The sequence below is a fragment of the Prionailurus viverrinus genome, chromosome A3 (genome assembly GCF_022837055.1).
Source record: "Prionailurus viverrinus isolate Anna chromosome A3, UM_Priviv_1.0, whole genome shotgun sequence".
NCBI lineage: Eukaryota > Metazoa > Chordata > Mammalia > Carnivora > Felidae > Prionailurus > Prionailurus viverrinus.
Genome location: NC_062563.1, coordinates 100,350,351 through 100,358,050, shown reverse-complemented (window position 1 = coordinate 100,358,050; position 7,700 = coordinate 100,350,351).

The window sequence follows — 7,700 nt, the reverse complement described above, 5'->3', positions numbered from 1 at the left end:
AGAGAGCTGGCATTCATGTGTGTGTGTGTTTATATGTGTGTACGGATGCATGATTACATGTCCATGTACATATATGTGTGTCTACATGTATGTTTGTGTGTGTGCGTGTGTCTACGTGTATGTGTGTGCATGAGTCTATGTGTGTGTGTGTCTACATGTGTCTGTGTGCATGTGTGTGTGTGATGGGAAGGTGATGCTGATGCAAGTCATGGGGAAGCAATCAAGCAGGGAAATAAAGCAGGCTGGGGAATTCTGGGTGGGCATGGGATGGCTGTTTTTTGAGAGAAAGAGAGAGAGAGAGAGAGAGAACCAACAAGGGAGGGGCAGAGAGAGAAGGGGACAGAAGATCCAAAGCAGGCTCCATGCCGACAGCAGAGACCCCAATGTGGGGCTCGAACTCACAAACTGTGAGATCGTGACCTGAGCCAAAGTCAGATGCTTAACCAAATGAGCCACGCAGGTGCCCCATGGGATGGCTATTTTTCCTTCGATGTTTGGGGAAGGCATCAGTGACAAAGGGTATGAGGTGAGGGAACATGGCCTTTCCAAGAAAAGACAACTGCAGAGACCAAGGTCCCCAAGTTGTGGTGTGCCTGAGGAACAGCAAGGCGGCCAGCAAGGTCAGAGTGGAGGGAATAAAGATAGCAGGGGGTGGGCACAGGACAGTAACAGGAACCACATCCTGCAGGGCCCCGGGCCCTGATGAGAACTCTGGTTTCACTCGGAGAGATGGGAACCATTGCAGGGATTTGAGGCTCCTGGCGATGGGGTCTCCTGAGTTCTAGCGAGGTCCTCCAGCCGCCGTGCTGAGAGGGAGTGGGAAGAGACAGGGATGCCACACTGCGGCATGCCCCTGACCCTGTAGGGGATGACACTGGTCTGGGCCAGGGACAGCCCTGGAAGTGGTGGGAAGGGTCCAGTTCCTGGATAAGTTGTGGCAAGAGAGCCAACAGGATTTGCTGATGAAATGGATGTGAAGTTCGAAGAAAAAGAAGAGTAGAAAATGATTCCAACAGCTTTTGGTCTAAGCAACTGCAAGGACAGGAAGTCGTGGTATGTGATGAGTTGGGGCATCTTCGCTTTGTTCACGGCAGAACCCCACGTGCCGAGAACAGTGCCTGGCACATAGTAGGGCTCAACCAGATGAGTAAATGGAAAGGTGACAGGATCCTCGGGAAGGCCTCTACCAGTGCTTATTTTTTGACACCTATGATCACCAGACCTAGGGTGACGCCTCCCTCCCCCTGGTCTCAAACTCTTCAGAAAAAGATTCTTGTGGGTTGTGTGTGTGTGTGTGTGTGTGTGTGTGTGTGATTTTTACTAGGTCACTGATTCTCATGGAGATTTTTGCCAGAATCTTTTACAAATGTTTGCAGTAGGCAGGCTAATTGAATCAATTTATTGCCTTTACCCAGGTGCATGTGCTCTGTCTTCTGGGATTTGTTCCCAGGAGAATCTTGGGCTGTGTTCTCTGCCTTCTGACCTGCCACCTACTGTTTATTGAATGGTTACTTTGCACCCAGCACTATGTTAACACAGTATTTAATACTATCATTAGCTTCACTTAATAGTGAGGAAATAGACATGCTTTTTAATTCAGGTTAACTTGACCAAGACCACACAGCTCGTTAAGCGGGTAGATCCAAGATTGAAACCCATCTGTGCTCCCAACCACTGCACTTCATCTTCTCCCTTTTCTGGGGTGGGTGTTCCCTTGGTAGGAGTGTTTCCATGGCGACTCCTGCATTCAGAGGCAGACTGGACCTTTCCAACTCTAAGCTTTAATTCCAGAGCCCCATTCTCCAGGTTTCTCCCAAACGTCACCTGTAACTCACCTTGATTTCGAGCCACTACTCTTGACACAAAATTGTGCATCTCTTAATCCTCACCATGAATTTAAAATTTTAACCTTTGACCAAGGAACACCATCTCTTCTCCTCTTCCTCCTTTGGGGTGAACAATACCAGTAATCCAGGGAATTCTGCAAATTTCAGACTCCTGTCCGGAATGGGCTGATCAATTATTGCCCAGGACTTACCTCCTAATTCAGGCACGATTTGGGTACTTATGAAATGGGAGAGGGAACCTCAAGATGATGAGTTCAACCCTAATTTCTTTGTTTTTAAAATTATTAATGTTTATTTATTTTGAGAGAGAGAGAGAGAGAGAGACAGCATGAGCAGGGGAGGGACAGAGAGGAGAGAGAATCCCAAGCAGGCTCTTTGCTGATCAAGAGTTGGGCGCTTAACCAACTAAGCCGCCCAGGCACCCCTAAACCCTAATTTCTAAAACTGAAAATTCTTATCAATTCTCCTCATTCATTGTAATCTTTCCAACCACTTCTTTCCACCAGTCTTACTCCATTCTTTCTCCTGATTGCCATCCGTTATGTCTGGTTACAGAATTGAAAACATCTAAAAGCTGAGCATTTCCAAATACTTTGTCAAATACTGCCCTAAACTCTACCTGAAATGTCTCATAATGATGTATACAATGTCTGCCTTTTAAGAGTATAATAAGATGTGAAAATCGGTATTGGTTGCATCCGTTAATAAATCTTAGCCAATCCTGGGGCTCCTGGGTGGCTTAGTCGGTTGAACATCCAACTTTGGCTCAGGTCATGATCTCATGGTTCATGAGTTCAAGCTCCACGTGGGGCTCTGTGCTGACAGCTCAGAGCCCGGAGCCTGCAGCCTGCTTCGGATTCTGTGTCTCCCTCTCTCTCTGTCCCTACCCCACTCACACTCTGTCTCTCTCTCAAAAGACAAATGAACATAAAAAAAAAGAAAAGAAAAGAAAAGAAAAGAAAAGAAAAGAAAAGAAAAGAAAAGAAATCTTAGCCAATCCTGGGCTGAAGGCAATCTGAAACAGAGTAGGGTGAAGAGAATGTCTGGCATGAGAGCCACTGGACAAACACCTGGGTGAAAGTCTACACGGTGGGTTTTAGTTTACTCAGGTGGACATGTCTGGTGCTCTGTAACCACAGAACAGTGAACACTTGCACAAAAACTCTACAAAGAATTAAAAGTCTCAATGAAATATGCTTCAAGTATTATTAAAATATATACCCCACTTTCCTTCCCAGATACCCTACTTCATAGTCTCAAGCTCTAGAGCCCCAGGTTAAAGCTCTTGTTCAGGCTATAGGCCAAAATTTTGTGATTTCCACCACCACTTTTTTTTTTTTTTAAAGATTTTATTTTTAAGTAATCTCTACACCCAACACGGGGCTTGAACTCACAACCCCGAGACGAGTCACATGCTCTACCCACCGAGCCAGCCAGGTGCCCCTCCACCATCACTTTTAACTCTACTATTACCTGGAGGCGGTTTGGTGCTCAAAAAGGGAAAACCAACAACGGTCAAGAGGCCAACAGGGACCCTGAAGAGGAAAAACAGTTAATAAGGAGCAAAGCCTTGTCCTCTCTCTGGTGTTGGGTGGGTGGGGCTCATGTCACGTCGATGAAGAAATTCTGGTGAGTTCTTCCCAATTCCTTCCAGTCTCACTTGCCCTGTGAAGTTGTAAGTGTGAGTATTCCAAAGTCCTTTCCTGGACTGAGGACTGAGGCCACACCTCCACCTCTCAGGGTCAGCATAATCTTGGTGGTCTTCCTAAACGACATCAGCAATGGGTCTTAGGGTAATCTGGGCAGGACCTGAAAATTCTGTAGGCAAATGGAGCTAAAACTTCGGGTGTCACCGGAAGCATTAATGAAACATACATGCACAGACAGAAGCCAGAAGGAAATAGAAAGGAAGCAGAGAGGGACAAGAGGAGAAATAAGATATTCATGGGGTGTTTGATACTATAAAATTCCCTGTAGAACAGCTAAGACACTGGTACCACAGATGTCTAAGTCTGTGGTTGGGCATTACTTACATCTTTTTGTAAGTTTTTTCTTTTAACGTTTATTTATTTTTGAGAGAGAGACAGAACGCGAGTGGGGGAAGGGCGGAGAGAGAGAGAGAGAGAGAGAGGGAGAGGGAGACACAGAATCCGAAGCAGGTTCCAGGCTCCAAGCTGTCAGCACAGAGCCCGACATGGGGCTCGAACCCACGAACCACGATATCATGACCTGAGCTCAAGTTGGACCGACTGAGCCACCCAGGCGCCCCAAGGACACTACTTAGATCTTACAATGATACGATACAGCCACTGAAGCCAAGCTCTGTTATCCACATGAATGAAATGAAAAGTGATGTGCGTAACACAGTTTATTTATATATGCACCCAAGAATATATTCGGATCAGAAATCACGGAAAAACTGGGTGGCCAAGTGGTGATGTTACAAAAAATAATCCACATATGGGTTCAGTGTAGTCTGGGAGCCCGTTATAATGTCTGCAATTTATTCTAAAATGCTACTGTGCAGTCAGTGTGATATTTTCCAAGGTAGCTTTGCTTCTAGGAGTAGTCCGCTAAGAAGGTGGCTGCCATCCAGCTGGGCCACACTCCAACGGCTGCTCCGACACGCTCTTTTGCAGTTCGACAGACTTTAATCAGTACTGCACATCCGAAAATGGCTTGATTTTTTTCTTTTGAAGATATTTATTTATATTTTCGAGAGAGACACAATGTGAGCAGAGCAGGGGCAGAGAGACAGGAAGACACATAATCCAAAGCAGGCCCCAGGCTCCGAGCTGTCAGCACAGAGCCCGACGCTGGGATTGAACTCACAAACCGTGAGATCATGACCTGAGCTGAAGTCAGATGGTTAACCGCCTGAGCCACCCAGGCGCCCTGAAGATTTTAAGTAATCTCTACACCTAATATAGGGCTTGAACTCACAACCCCGAGATCAAGTCCCATGCTCTACCAACTGAGCCAGCCAACTGCCCGCCGAAATTTGTTTTTATTGGTGCAACTAGTCTCATGAGAGGCTGTCATAGACCAAATTAAAGGCATTCAAGACTGGCCAGGATAGTTTACGTGACTAGGGTGTAAGAATCTATGAAGTCTTCATTCCCTAGAGATAGTGGCTGAGGCCTGCTTCCCAGCGGCCTGGTCCACCTGCTCATTTAGGATTACAAAATCTCACCCTAGGAATATTGCTGCTTCTACCCCCTGTAAACCTTTTATATAGGGTGCGGTCAGAGCGTCTGAAAGGAGAGCTGGGTATTCCTCCAATTTACAGAAGAGGATGTCCCAACTGTTTTGGGCCAGCTTTGCTAGTAAATGCAGACTGATGTTTTATGTGTCCAGCAGAATTTGAAACGCGCTCAAAGCTGGCAGCAAGATTTAAAGGAATAGCTCAGGGGTGCTTGATGGCTCAGTTGGTTGAGCGGTTGACTCAGGTCATGATCTCAGTTTGTGAAATCAAGACCCGCATCGGGCTCTGTGCGGACAGGGTGGATTCTGCTTTGGATTCTCTCTCCTTCTCTCTCTAAATAAATAAATTTAAAAAAGAAGAGAAGAAAGCAAAAAGGATAAGCTCACTCACCAGAGCGGATTGGACGCCTTCTCTATGAAATGCAAGACTTGGTGATCCTGAAAACGCTCCCAACTGGGTGAGGGAGAAAGGCTCTTCTAGGAAATTGTTTCTGAAAAATTCTCTTAACAGGGAAATGTGTGTAAAAATTGCAAGTTGTAAATGATGCTTAGGCTTAGACCAAAGCCCTGTACCTACTGAGAGCTCAGAAAGTATGAATGAGGAGAGAGGATAGGAGTGGTGGTGGCTTATGTAGACAGAGGAGCCAACCAATCACAGGTCACATCCACTGTCTACTAGGGAAACAAAGTCAAGACTAGGTCCTTGGTGCTTTGTAAAGGATCGGTAAAGACCTCTTAGACTGGAAGAGAAAAATCGTCAGTCTAGGCCTGAGGAAAGTGGCCCTTACAGGGGTTTGTGCACACGTCCACAGGGGTTTTCAAATCACATTATGCGCACTCATCGATGTCTGTGTGCGATCTGTGTGCCGAGGAACATTATCAGGGACACAAAATCATACTTAAGGGTTTCTATTTTTTTTAAATATTTTTTTTAATGTTTATTTTATTTTTTGATGGGCAGTGCAAGCAGAGGAGGGGCAGAGAGAGAGGGAGACAGAGGATATAAAGTGGGCTCTGGGCTGACAGCAGCAAGCCTGATCCAGGACTCAAACTCACAAACCCCGAGATCATGACCTGAGCTGAAGTCTGACGCTCAATTGACTGGGCACCCAGATGCCCCTTAAGGGTTTCTTTTTAACTGAATCTTTTACCAGTTGCTGTAAAGTTAAACCGACTTTGTAAAACCCGGGGACCTGCGGGGAGCATCCTACTTTGTAAGATGAGGAACCTAACCAAGGCACTACCCACCTGATAACAACAGACTAAAATGCCATGTGGATTCTAGCCTGTGGGCCAGCTTCACCGAGAGATGAATAATCTTTCAAATCTGAAGGACGTGGCAACAAACATTTATATATGAGACGTGCTGTGGGGTTCCTTAAATAAGTAACTCCCCAGGCTCATATACTTATAGAACAATTATTTAACAGAGACGGGCTGAGAAAAAGAAGAATGAAGAGTTGATGAGTACTACTCTGAAACAAAGATAAAGCAGCATTTAGATGCTTAAGCATGGTTGAAGCTGATGGGCACAAGAAATTGGATTTTTACACTATACTGAAAAACAAAGTCACTTGAACATGGCTTTGGGACACTGTGATGAAATTACTCAGATAAGGCCATGTTTAAAGCCACAGAATTTCGTAACATTGCCACAAAAGCTCAGAAAGTCTGCAAACTGCTGCTCGACTTGCATTCCAACTGCAAACGTCTTTCCACTCCAAGCTGGGGACAGGGCTTTGGTTACCATGTCCATCCGAGGGAGATCTGTTGTGGTTTTAAAGTGTCTAGTGGAGCTTTATAAAGAGCACAGAAAAGCATGACCTTTGTGTCAGCATTAACCTCAACATATAATTCTGGGAAACTTTTGTACCTAGTGTTTTACTTATTACTGCCCGTGAAGTAAGTTTTACTTGTGCCTCCAAAGCTGTGCAAGCATATACTTTAAAAACACAAGGTATCTTATATAAACATTGTTGTAGGCTTTCCTTTACTAAACTGGTACATTTGTTGAAGAGCTTTTAGTGCCTACTCCTTGTTTACGCTTAGTTTTTATACAGTCCAGTTTCATAGGGCCGTACTAATTGTATTAGATCCCAGTTATACTAGACTTATTTAAACGAATTTTTTTTAATGTTGATTTTTGAGACAAAGAGAGGCAGAGCATGAGCAGGGGAGGGCAGAGAGAGAGAGAGCGAGAGACAGAATCTGAAGCAGGCTCTGGGTTCTGAGCTGTCAGCACAGAGCCCGATGCAGGACTCGAACCTACGAACTGGGAGATCATGACCTGAGCCAAAGTCAGACACTCAGTCGGTTGACTGAGCCACCCAGGTGCCCCTAGACTTATTTTTTATTGAACAATGTTCAATGGCAGGGATCCCACTCTGACCTTTTTTCTCCAGCCACCTCCTTCCACTCCCCTTCCCCTTGACCAACTCCCCGTTTACTTGCCCTTAAATAGATAATGGGATGCAGTTTTGTGTTACTTCAGTTACTGTAATATTGGATCTGCTATCCTAAGCTACATTTCTTTGGGGGCCAAAGGGAAAAAGGACTTTTTATATTATCTGAGTCTAATAAATGTAATAAGAACCGGCTACTCAAAGTAACAAATCTGGGTTCCAAATGTTTTCTTTTTTTTTTAAGTAA